Raw genomic sequence first — 14,171 nt, 5'->3', positions numbered from 1 at the left:
AGACCTAACCCAGACCTAACCCAGACCTAACCCAGACCTAACCCAGACCTAACCCAGTCCTAACCCAGACCGAACCCAGACCTAACCCAGACCTAACCCAGTCCTAACCCAGACCTAACCCAGTCCTAACCCAGACCTAACCCAGACCTAACCCAGTCCTAACCCAGTCCTAACCCAGACCTAACCCAGACCTAACCCAGACCTAACCCAGACCTAACCCAGACCTAACCCAGAAATAACCCAGACCTAACCCAGACCTAACCCAGTCCTAACCCAGTCCTAACCCAGTCCTAACCCAGACCTAACCCAGTCCTAACCCAGTCCTAACCCAGACCTAACCCAGTCCTAACCCAGTCCTAACCCAGACCTAACCCAGACCTAACCCAGACCTAACCAAATCCAGTACTAACCCAGACCTAACCCAGTCCTAACCCAGACCTAACCCAGTCCTAACCCAGACCTAACCCAGACCTAACCCAGTCCTAACCCAGTCCTAACCCAGACCTAACCCAGTCCTAACCCAGTCCTAACCCAGACCTAACCCAGTCCTAACCCAGTCCTAACCCAGACCTAACCCAGTCCTAACCCAGTCCTAACCCAGACCTAACCCAGACCTAACCCAGACCGAACCCAGACCTAACCCAGACCTAACCCAGTCCTAACCCAGACCTAACCCAGACCTAACCCAGTCCTAACCCAGTCCTAACCCAGACCTAACCCAGTCCTAACCCAGTCCTAACCCAGACCTAACCCAGTCCTAACCCAGTCCTAACCCAGACCTAACCCAGTCCTAACCCAGTCCTAACCCAGACCTAACCCAAACCTAACCCAGACCGAACCCAGACCTAACCCAGCCCTAACCCAGACCTAACCCAGACCTAACCAAATCCAGTACTAACCCAGACCTAACCCAGTCCTAACCCAGACCTAACCCAGTCCTAACCCAGACCTAACCCAGACCTAACCCAGTCCTAACCCAGTCCTAACCCAGACCTAACCCAGACCTAACCCAGACCGAACCCAGACCTAACCCAGACCTAACCCAGTCCTAACCCAGACCTAACCCAGACCTAACCCAGTCCTAACCCAGTCCTAACCCAGTCCTAACCCAGACCTAACCCAGTCCTAACCCAGTCCTAACCCAGACCTAACCCAGACCTAACCCAGACCTAACCAAATCCAGTACTAACCCAGACCTAACCCAGTCCTAACCCAGACCTAACCCAGTCCTAACCCAGACCTAACCCAGACCTAACCCAGACCTAACCCAGACCTAACCAAATCCAGTACTAACCCAGACCTAACCCAGTCCTAACCCAGACCTAACCCAGTCCTAACCCAGACCTAACCCAGACCTAACCCAGTCCTAACCCAGTCCTAACCCAGACCTAACCCAGACCTAACCCAGTCCTAACCCAGTCCTAACCCAGACCTAACTCAGACCTAACCCAGACCTAACCCAGACCTAACCCAGTCCTAACCCAGTCCTAACCCAGTCCTAACCCAGAAATAACCCAGACCTAACCCAGACCTAACCCAGTCCTAACCCAGTCCTAACCCAGTCCTAACCCAGACCTAACCCAGACCTAACCCAGACCTAACCCAGACCTAACCCAGTCCTAACCCAGACCGAACCCAGACCTAACCCAGACCTAACCCAGTCCTAACCCAGACCTAACCCAGTCCTAACCCAGACCTAACCCAGACCTAACCCAGTCCTAACCCAGTCCTAACCCAGACCTAACCCAGACCTAACCCAGACCTAACCCAGACCTAACCCAGACCTAACCCAGAAATAACCCAGACCTAACCCAGACCTAACCCAGTCCTAACCCAGTCCTAACCCAGTCCTAACCCAGACCTAACCCAGTCCTAACCCAGTCCTAACCCAGACCTAACCCAGACCTAACCCAGACCTAACCAAATCCAGTACTAACCCAGACCTAACCCAGTCCTAACCCAGACCTAACCCAGTCCTAACCCAGACCTAACCCAGACCTAACCCAGTCCTAACCCAGTCCTAACCCAGACCTAACCCAGTCCTAACCCAGACCTAACCCAGACCTAACCCAGTCCTAACACAGTCCTAACCCAGTCCTAACCAAGTCCTAACCCAGAACCTACCCAGTCCTAACCCAAACCTAACCCAGACCTAACCCAGACCTAACCCAGTCCTAACCCAGTCCTAACCCAGACCTAACCCAGTCCTAACCCAGACCTAACCCAGTCCTAACCCAGAAATACCCCAGACCTGACCCAGACCTAACCCAGACCTAACCCAGCCCTAACCCAGACCTAACCCAGACCTAACCCAGACCTAACCCAGAAATAACCCAGACCTAACCCAGACCTAACCCAGACCTAACCCAGACCTAACCCAGTCCTAACCCAGACCTAACCCAGTCCTAACCCAGACCTAACCCAGACCTAACCCAGACCTAACCCAGACCTAACCCAGAAATAACCCAGACCTAACCCAGACCTAACCCAGTCCTAACCCAGAAATACCCCAGACCTGACCCAGACCTAACCCAGACCTAACCCAGCCCTAACCCAGACCTAACCCAGACCTAACCCAGACCTAACCCAGAAATAACCCAGACCTAACCCAGACCTAACCCAGTCCTAACCCAGTACTAACCCAGTCCTAACCCAGACCTAACCCAGTCCTAACCCAGACCTAACCCAGACCTAACCCAGTCCTAACCTAGACCTAACCCAGTCCTAAACCAGACCTAACCCAATCCTAACCCAGTCGTAACCCAGACCTAACCCAGTCGTAACCCAGACCTAACCCAGTCGTAACCCAGACCTAACCCAGTCGTAACCCAGACCTAACCCAGTCGTAACCCAGTCCTAACCCAGTCCTAACCCAGACCTAACCCAGACCTAACCCAGACCTAACCCAGTCCTAACCCAGTCCTAACCCAGACCTAACCCAGTCCTAACCCAGACCTAACCCAGACCTAACCCAGTCCTAACCCAGACCTAACCCAGTCCTAACCCAGTCCTAACCCAGTCCTAACCCAGTCTTAAACCAGTCCTAACTCAGACCTAACCGAGACGTAACCCAGACCTTATCCAATTCAGTCCTAACACAGTCCATATTCATTTTTTTTTTTTTTTTTTTTTTTTTTTTTTTATTTCTGTTTTAGATACCGAAGGAGATCCTTGGATAGGCACCCATGCCTCAGAAGAATATATGGGTAGTTTGGGAATCTGACTCACCATACCCCACAAGTGTCTCATCCGTCTTTACTCATTCAGACACCACTCATGCCAACAAGCATCCCGGGACGCAGGCGAAACTGCTCTCCGCATTACTTCACCTAACCAATTCTAAACTAGCCCTAACGCAGTTCCAATACAGTCATTACAAAATGGGCTAGGTCTGGGCCAGTGTTGCGGGGGTTTGGGGCGCGCAGACCCCAGTCAGCAAAACGAATTCAATATGATGCTGTTCAATTTAATATGATACCGCTATTACAAAGGGGGTTAGGTCTGGGCTAGTGTAGCGGGGGTCTGGGGGGCGCAGACCCCTGTCAGCAAAACGAATTCAATATGATGCTGCTCAATTTAATTTGATACCGCTATTACAAAATGGGTTAGGTCTGGGCTGGTGTAGCGGGGGTTTGGGGGGCGCAGACCCCAGTCAGCAAAACGAATTCAATATGATGCTGTTCAATTTAATTTGATACCGCTATTACAAAATGGGTTAGGTCTGGGCTAGTGTAGCGGGGGTTTGGGGGGCGCAGACCCCAGTCAGCAAAACGAATTCAATATGATGCTGTTCAATTTAATTTGATACCGCTATTACAAAATGGGTTAGGTCTGGGCTAGTGTAGCGGGGGTTTGGGGGGCGCAGCCCCCCATTCAGCAAAACGAATTATGTACGATGCTGTTCAATTTAATATGATACCACTATTACAAAGTGGGTTAGGTCTGGGCTAGTGTAGCGGGGGTCTGGGGGGCGCAGACCCCTGTCAGCAAAACGAATTCAATATGATGCTGTTCAATTTAATTTGATACAGCTATTACAAAATGGGTTAGGTCTGGGCTAGTGTAGCGGGGGTTTGGGGGGCGCAGCCCCCCATTCAGCAAAACGAATTATGTACGATGCTGTTCAATTTAATATGATACCACTATTACAAAGTGGGTTAGGTCTGGGCTAGTATAGCGGGGGTCTGGGGGGCGCAGACCCCAGTCAGCAAAACGAATTCAATATGATGCTGTTCAATTTAATTTGATACCGCTATTACAAAATGGGTTAGGTCTGGGCTAGTGTAGCGGGGGTTTGGGGGGCGCAGCCCCCCATTCAGCAAAACGAATTTAGTACGATGCTGTTCAATTTAATGTGATACCGCTATTACAAAGTGGGTTAGGTCCGGGCTAGTGTTGCGGGGGTCTGGGGCGCGCAGACCCCAGTCAGCAAAACGAATTCAATATGATGCTGTTCAATTTAATATGATACCGCTATTACAAAGGGGGTTAGGTCTGGGCTAGTGTAGCGGGGGTCTGGGGGGCGCAGACCCCTGTCAGCAAAACGAATTTAGTACGATGCTGTTCAATTTAATTTGATACCGCTATTACAAAATGGGTTAGGTCTGGGCTAGTGTAGCGGGGGTTTGGGGGGCGCAGCCCCCCATTCAGCAAAACGAATTAAGTACGATGCTGTTCAATTTAATATGATACCACTATTACAAAGTGGGTTAGGTCTGGGCTATTGTAGCGGGGGTCGGGGGGGCGCAGACCCCAGTCAGCAAAACGAATTCAATATGATGCTGTTCAATTTAGTTTGATACCGCTATTACAAAATGGGTTAGGTCTGGGCTAGTGTAGCGGGGGTTTGGGGGGCGCAGCCCCCCATTCAGCAAAACGAATTTAGTACGATGCTGTTCAATTTAATGTGATACCGCTATTACAAAGTGGGTTAGGTCCGGGCTAGTGTTGCGGGGGTCTGGGGCGCGCAGACCCCAGTCAGCAAAACGAATTCAATATGATGCTGTTCAATTTAATATGATACCGCTATTACAAAGGGGGTTAGGTCTGGGCTAGTGTAGCGGGGGTCTGGGGGGCGCAGACCCCTGTCAGCAAAACGAATTTAGTACGATGCTGTTCAATTTAATTTGATACCGCTATTACAAAATGGGTTAGGTCTGGGCTAGTGTAGCGGGGGTTTGGGGGGCGCAGCCCCCCATTCAGCAAAACGAATTAAGTACGATGCTGTTCAATTTAATATGATACCACTATTACAAAGTGGGTTAGGTCTGGGCTATTGTAGCGGGGGTCTGGGGGGCGCAGACCCCAGTCAGCAAAACGAATTCAATATGATGCTGTTCAATTTAATTTGATACCGCTATTACAAAATGGGTTAGGTCTGGGCTAGTGTAGCGGGGGTTTGGGGGGCGCAGCCCCCCATTCAGCAAAACGAATTTAGTACGATGCTGTTCAATTTAATATGATACCGCTATTACAAAGTGGGTTAGGTCCGGGCTAGTGTTGCGGGGGTCTGGGGGGCGCAGCCCCCCAGTCAGCAAAACGAATTTAGTACGATGCTGTTCAATTTAATTTGATACCGCTATTACAAAATGGGTTAGGTCTGGGCTAGTGTAGCGGGGGTTTGGGGGGCGCAGCCCCCCATTCAGCAAAACGAATTAAGTACGATGCTGTTCAATTTAATATGATACCACTATTACAAAGTGGGTTTGGTCTGGGCTAGTGTAGCGGGGGTCTGGGGGGCGCAGACCCCAGTCAGCAAAACGAATTCAATATGATGCTGTTCAACCCCTCGGGAATTTTTAATTTCTGTTTTATTCACCGTAATGCTCATGGAACGTACTTTCATATTCTTGTTTTTTGCTTCACGAAAATTTTTGTACACTAATTACTTTTTAATAGGAAAACGTGCAACGGCAAACTCCTTCCTAGGGTCACTGGGAAGATGACATTGACAAAATATGTTAAGATCAGCCGCCCCTATGCGTAAAGTATGTCGTTTTTCCATTTTTTCGATCCGGAGCGACACCAACATTGTGTTGCAATTTTAAACTGCGCGGTTAAACGGCGGGCCAAACAGTCGGTGGTTTATGCAACAGCAACCATCAAACTAGTAGGAGAATACACGCCCGTGATAGTATAGGAGATTCCCACTGTCCCTATCTTTTTTTTTATCTCGGACATATATATACCGGCTTATCGTCAATAACTCGAAAACCAGCACGTTAAGGCCAATTTTCGTCTATACGATTCTTATGCAGTTTTAGATTCTCTACACGGTCCACTGATCGTTTTATTTTTTTGTCGAATTTTGAGAATTTTTTTTTTTTTTTCTCGAAAACGAGCTCGACGACCTGCACTTTTGACGACGCCATCGTGTTCCCCGGATTTTTTCCTGCAAGATAGCGTGTCTATTTTTTGTCCTACGACGATTTTTGACGCCGGAGCGGTGTTTCGGAGCAGAGCGGACTTAGAAACTTTCGCGCGTCGACCGCCGGACCGATCGCTCCAGGCTGTTTTTCGTCAATAACTCGAAAACGAGCACGGTAACGCTCGTTTTCGCCCGTACGATACTTGTACCGTTTACCGATGGCTACCTGGTAGATGGTTTTTTTTTTTTTTATCTCGAATTTTGAGAGCTTTTTTAATTTTTTCCACAAAAACGAGCACGTGAACGCCAATTTTCGTCTATACGATTCTTATGCAGTTTTATATTCTCTACACGGTCCACTGATCGTTTTATTTTTTTGTCGAATTTTGAGAATTTTTTTTTTTTTTTCTCGAAAACGAGCTCGACGACCTGCACTTTTGACGACGCCATCGTGTTCCCCGGATTTTTTCCTGCAAGATAGCGTGTCTATTTTTTGTCCTACGACGATTTTTGACGCCGGAGCGGTGTTTCGGAGCAGAGCGGACTTAGAAACTTTCGCGCGTCGACCGCCGGACCGATCGCTCCAGGCTGTTTTTCGTCAATAACTCGAAAACGAGCACGGTAACGCTCGTTTTCGCCCGTACGATACTTGTACCGTTTACCGTTGGCTACCTGGTAGATGGTTTTTTTTTTTTTTATCTCGAATTTTGAGAGCTTTTTTAACTTTTTTCTCAAAAACGAGCACGTGAACGCCAATTTTGGTCTATACGATTCTTATGCAGTTTTAGATTCTCTACACGGTCCACTGATCGTTTTATTTTTTTGTCGAATTTTGAGAATTTTTTTTTTTTTTTCTCGAAAACGAGCTCGACGACCTGCACTTTTGACGACGCCATCGTGTTCCCCGGATTTTTTCCTGCAAGATAGGGTGGCGATTTTTTGTCCTACGACGATTTTTGACGCCGGAGCGATGATTCGGAGCAGAGCGGACTTAGAAACTTTCGCGCGTCGACCGCCGGACCGATCGCTCCAGGCTGTTTTTCGTCAATAACTCGAAAACGAGCACGGTAACGCTCGTTTTCGCCCGTACGATACTTGTACCGTTTACCGTTGGCTACCTGGTAGACGGTTTTTTTTTTTTTTATCTCGAAGTTTGAGAGCTTTTTTAATTTTTTCCACAAAAACGAGCACGTGAACGCCAATTTTCGTCTATACGATTCTTATGCAGTTTTATATTCTCTACACGGTCCACTGATCGTTTTATTTTTTTGTCGAATTTTGAGAATTTTTTTTTTTTTTTCTCGAAAACGAGCTCGACGACCTGCACTTTTGACGACGCCATCGTGTTCCCCGGATTTTTTCCTGCAAGATAGGGTGGCGATTTTTTGTCCTACGACGATTTTTGACGCCGGAGCGATGATTCGGAGCAGAGCGGACTTAGAAACTTTCGCGCGTCGACCGCCGGACCGATCGCTCCAGGCTGTTTTTCGTCAATAACTCGAAAACGAGCACGGTAACGCTCGTTTTCGCCCGTACGATACTTGTACCGTTTACCGTTGGCTACCTGGTAGACGGTTTTTTTTTTTTTTATCTCGAAGTTTGAGAGCTTTTTTAATTTTTTCCACAAAAACGAGCACGTGAACGCCAATTTTCGTCTATACGATTCTTATGCAGTTTTATATTCTCTACACGGTCCACTGATCGTTTTATTTTTTTGTCGAATTTTGAGAATTTTTTTTTTTTTTTCTCGAAAACGAGCTCGACGACCTGCACTTTTGACGACGCCATCGTGTTCCCCGGATTTTTTCCTGCAAGATAGCGTGTCTATTTTTTGTCCTACGACGATTTTTGACGCCGGAGCGGTGTTTCGGAGCAGAGCGGACTTAGAAACTTTCGCGCGTCGACCGCCGGACCGATCGCTCCAGGCTGTTTTTCGTCAATAACTCGAAAACGAGCACGGTAACGCTCGTTTTCGCCCGTACGATACTTGTACCGTTTACCGTTGGCTACCTGGTAGATGGTTTTTTTTTTTTTTATCTCGAATTTTGAGAGCTTTTTTAACTTTTTTCTCAAAAACGAGCACGTGAACGCCAATTTTGGTCTATACGATTCTTATGCAGTTTTAGATTCTCTACACGGTCCACTGATCGTTTTATTTTTTTGTCGAGTTTTGAGAATTTTTTTTTTTTTTTCTCGAAAACTAGCTCGACGACCTGCACTTTTGACGACGCCATCGTGTTCCCCGGATTTTTTCCTGCAAGATAGGGTGGCGATTTTTTGTCCTACGACGATTTTTGACGCCGGAGCGGTGTTTCGGAGCAGAGCGGACTTAGAAACTTTCGCGCGTCGACCGCCGGACCGATCGCTCCAGGCTGTTTTTCGTCAATAACTCGAAAACGAGCACGGTAACGCTCGTTTTCGCCCGTACGATACTTGTACCGTTTACCGTTGGCTACCTGGTAGACGGTTTTTTTTTTTTTTATCTCGAAGTTTGAGAGCTTTTTTAATTTTTTCCACAAAAACGAGCACGTGAACGCCAATTTTCGTCTATACGATTCTTATGCAGTTTTATATTCTCTACACGGTCCACTGATCGTTTTATTTTTTTGTCGAATTTTGAGAATTTTGTTTTTTTTTTCTCGAAAACGAGCTCGACGACCTGCACTTTTGACGACGCCATCGTGTTCCCCGGATTTTTTCCTGCAAGATAGCGTGTCTATTTTTTGTCCTACGACGATTTTTGACGCCGGAGCGGTGTTTCGGAGCAGAGCGGACTTAGAAACTTTCGCGCGTCGACCGCCGGACCGATCGCTCCAGGCTGTTTTTCGTCAATAACTCGAAAACGAGCACGGTAACGCTCGTTTTCGCCCGTACGATACTTGTACCGTTTACCGTTGGCTACCTGGTAGATGGTTTTTTTTTTTTTTATCTCGAATTTTGAGAGCTTTTTTAATTTTTTCCACAAAAACGAGCACGTGAACGCCAATTTTCGTCTATACGATTCTTATGCAGTTTTATATTCTCTACACGGTCCACTGATCGTTTTATTTTTTTGTCGAATTTTGAGAATTTTTTTTTTTTTTTCTCGAAAACGAGCTCGACGACCTGCACTTTTGACGACGCCATCGTGTTCCCCGGATTTTTTCCTGCAAGATAGCGTGTCTATTTTTTGTCCTACGACGATTTTTGACGCCGGAGCGGTGTTTCGGAGCAGAGCGGACTTAGAAACTTTCGCGCGTCGACCGCCGGACCGATCGCTCCAGGCTGTTTTTCGTCAATAACTCGAAAACGAGCACGGTAACGCTCGTTTTCGCCCGTACGATACTTGTACCGTTTACCGTTGGCTACCTGGTAGATGGTTTTTTTTTTTTTTATCTCGAATTTTGAGAGCTTTTTTAACTTTTTTCTCAAAAACGAGCACGTGAACGCCAATTTTGGTCTATACGATTCTTATGCAGTTTTATATTCTCTACACGGTCCACTGATCGTTTTATTTTTTTGTCGAATTTTGAGAATTTTTTTTTTTTTTTCTCGAAAACGAGCTCGACGACCTGCACTTTTGACGACGCCATCGTGTTCCCCGGATTTTTTCCTGCAAGATAGGGTGGCGATTTTTTGTCCTACGACGATTTTTGACGCCGGAGCGATGATTCGGAGCAGAGCGGACTTAGAAACTTTCGCGCGTCGACCGCCGGACCGATCGCTCCAGGCTGTTTTTCGTCAATAACTCGAAAACGAGCACGGTAACGCTCGTTTTCGCCCGTACGATACTTGTACCGTTTACCGTTGGCTACCTGGTAGACGGTTTTTTTTTTTTTTATCTCGAAGTTTGAGAGCTTTTTTAATTTTTTCCACAAAAACGAGCACGTGAACGCCAATTTTCGTCTATACGATTCTTATGCAGTTTTATATTCTCTACACGGTCCACTGATCGTTTTATTTTTTTGTCGAATTTTGAGAATTTTTTTTTTTTTTTCTCGAAAACGAGCTCGACGACCTGCACTTTTGACGACGCCATCGTGTTCCCCGGATTTTTTCCTGCAAGATAGCGTGTCTATTTTTTGTCCTACGACGATTTTTGACGCCGGAGCGGTGTTTCGGAGCAGAGCGGACTTAGAAACTTTCGCGCGTCGACCGCCGGACCGATCGCTCCAGGCTGTTTTTCGTCAATAACTCGAAAACGAGCACGGTAACGCTCGTTTTCGCCCGTACGATACTTGTACCGTTTACCGTTGGCTACCTGGTAGATGGTTTTTTTTTTTTTTATCTCGAATTTTGAGAGCTTTTTTAACTTTTTTCTCAAAAACGAGCACGTGAACGCCAATTTTGGTCTATACGATTCTTATGCAGTTTTAGATTCTCTACACGGTCCACTGATCGTTTTATTTTTTTGTCGAGTTTTGAGAATTTTTTTTTTTTTTTCTCGAAAACTAGCTCGACGACCTGCACTTTTGACGACGCCATCGTGTTCCCCGGATTTTTTCCTGCAAGATAGGGTGGCGATTTTTTGTCCTACGACGATTTTTGACGCCGGAGCGGTGTTTCGGAGCAGAGCGGACTTAGAAACTTTCGCGCGTCGACCGCCGGACCGATCGCTCCAGGCTGTTTTTCGTCAATAACTCGAAAACGAGCACGGTAACGCTCGTTTTCGCCCGTACGATACTTGTACCGTTTACCGTTGGCTACCTGGTAGACGGTTTTTTTTTTTTTTATCTCGAAGTTTGAGAGCTTTTTTAATTTTTTCCACAAAAACGAGCACGTGAACGCCAATTTTCGTCTATACGATTCTTATGCAGTTTTATATTCTCTACACGGTCCACTGATCGTTTTATTTTTTTGTCGAATTTTGAGAATTTTGTTTTTTTTTTCTCGAAAACGAGCTCGACGACCTGCACTTTTGACGACGCCATCGTGTTCCCCGGATTTTTTCCTGCAAGATAGCGTGTCTATTTTTTGTCCTACGACGATTTTTGACGCCGGAGCGGTGTTTCGGAGCAGAGCGGACTTAGAAACTTTCGCGCGTCGACCGCCGGACCGATCGCTCCAGGCTGTTTTTCGTCAATAACTCGAAAACGAGCACGGTAACGCTCGTTTTCGCCCGTACGATACTTGTACCGTTTACCGTTGGCTACCTGGTAGATGGTTTTTTTTTTTTTTATCTCGAATTTTGAGAGCTTTTTTAACTTTTTTCTCAAAAACGAGCACGTGAACGCCAATTTTGGTCTATACGATTCTTATGCAGTTTTATATTCTCTACACGGTCCACTGATCGTTTTATTTTTTTGTCGAATTTTGAGAATTTTTTTTTTTTTTTCTCGAAAACGAGCTCGACGACCTGCACTTTTGACGACGCCATCGTGTTCCCCGGATTTTTTCCTGCAAGATAGGGTGGCGATTTTTTGTCCTACGACGATTTTTGACGCCGGAGCGATGATTCGGAGCAGAGCGGACTTAGAAACTTTCGCGCGTCGACCGCCGGACCGATCGCTCCAGGCTGTTTTTCGTCAATAACTCGAAAACGAGCACGGTAACGCTCGTTTTCGCCCGTACGATACTTGTACCGTTTACCGTTGGCTACCTGGTAGACGGTTTTTTTTTTTTTTATCTCGAAGTTTGAGAGCTTTTTTAATTTTTTCCACAAAAACGAGCACGTGAACGCCAATTTTCGTCTATACGATTCTTATGCAGTTTTATATTCTCTACACGGTCCACTGATCGTTTTATTTTTTTGTCGAATTTTGAGAATTTTGTTTTTTTTTTCTCGAAAACGAGCTCGACGACCTGCACTTTTGACGACGCCATCGTGTTCCCCGGATTTTTTCCTGCAAGATAGCGTGTCTATTTTTTGTCCTACGACGATTTTTGACGCCGGAGCGGTGTTTCGGAGCAGAGCGGACTTAGAAACTTTCGCGCGTCGACCGCCGGACCGATCGCTCCAGGCTGTTTTTCGTCAATAACTCGAAAACGAGCACGGTAACGCTCGTTTTCGCCCGTACGATACTTGTACCGTTTACCGTTGGCTACCTGGTAGATGGTTTTTTTTTTTTTTATCTCGAATTTTGAGAGCTTTTTTAATTTTTTCCACAAAAACGAGCACGTGAACGCCAATTTTCGTCTATACGATTCTTATGCAGTTTTATATTCTCTACACGGTCCACTGATCGTTTTATTTTTTTGTCGAATTTTGAGAATTTTTTTTTTTTTTTCTCGAAAACGAGCTCGACGACCTGCACTTTTGACGACGCCATCGTGTTCCCCGGATTTTTTCCTGCAAGATAGCGTGTCTATTTTTTGTCCTACGACGATTTTTGACGCCGGAGCGGTGTTTCGGAGCAGAGCGGACTTAGAAACTTTCGCGCGTCGACCGCCGGACCGATCGCTCCAGGCTGTTTTTCGTCAATAACTCGAAAACGAGCACGGTAACGCTCGTTTTCGCCCGTACGATACTTGTACCGTTTACCGTTGGCTACCTGGTAGATGGTTTTTTTTTTTTTTATCTCGAATTTTGAGAGCTTTTTTAACTTTTTTCTCAAAAACGAGCACGTGAACGCCAATTTTGGTCTATACGATTCTTATGCAGTTTTATATTCTCTACACGGTCCACTGATCGTTTTATTTTTTTGTCGAATTTTGAGAATTTTTTTTTTTTTTTCTCGAAAACGAGCTCGACGACCTGCACTTTTGACGACGCCATCGTGTTCCCCGGATTTTTTCCTGCAAGATAGGGTGGCGATTTTTTGTCCTACGACGATTTTTGACGCCGGAGCGATGATTCGGAGCAGAGCGGACTTAGAAACTTTCGCGCGTCGACCGCCGGACCGATCGCTCCAGGCTGTTTTTCGTCAATAACTCGAAAACGAGCACGGTAACGCTCGTTTTCGCCCGTACGATACTTGTACCGTTTACCGTTGGCTACCTGGTAGACGGTTTTTTTTTTTTTTATCTCGAAGTTTGAGAGCTTTTTTAATTTTTTCCACAAAAACGAGCACGTGAACGCCAATTTTCGTCTATACGATTCTTATGCAGTTTTATATTCTCTACACGGTCCACTGATCGTTTTATTTTTTTGTCGAATTTTGAGAATTTTTTTTTTTTTTTCTCGAAAACGAGCTCGACGACCTGCACTTTTGACGACGCCATCGTGTTCCCCGGATTTTTTCCTGCAAGATAGCGTGTCTATTTTTTGTCCTACGACGATTTTTGACGCCGGAGCGGTGTTTCGGAGCAGAGCGGACTTAGAAACTTTCGCGCGTCGACCGCCGGACCGATCGCTCCAGGCTGTTTTTCGTCAATAACTCGAAAACGAGCACGGTAACGCTCGTTTTCGCCCGTACGATACTTGTACCGTTTACCGTTGGCTACCTGGTAGATGGTTTTTTTTTTTTTTATCTCGAATTTTGAGAGCTTTTTTAACTTTTTTCTCAAAAACGAGCACGTGAACGCCAATTTTGGTCTATACGATTCTTATGCAGTTTTAGATTCTCTACACGGTCCACTGATCGTTTTATTTTTTTGTCGAGTTTTGAGAATTTTTTTTTTTTTTTCTCGAAAACTAGCTCGACGACCTGCACTTTTGACGACGCCATCGTGTTCCCCGGATTTTTTCCTGCAAGATAGGGTGGCGATTTTTTGTCCTACGACGATTTTTGACGCCGGAGCGGTGTTTCGGAGCAGAGCGGACTTAGAAACTTTCGCGCGTCGACCGCCGGACCGATCGCTCCAGGCTGTTTTTCGTCAATAACTCGAAAACGAGCACGGTAACGCTCGTTTTCGCCCGTACGATACTTGTACCGTTTACCGTTGG

This window comes from Colletes latitarsis, unplaced genomic scaffold (genome assembly GCF_051014445.1).
Source record: "Colletes latitarsis isolate SP2378_abdomen unplaced genomic scaffold, iyColLati1 scaffold0086, whole genome shotgun sequence".
Classification (NCBI taxonomy): Eukaryota; Metazoa; Arthropoda; class Insecta; order Hymenoptera; family Colletidae; genus Colletes; species Colletes latitarsis.
This window is presented reverse-complemented; position numbering follows the sequence as displayed.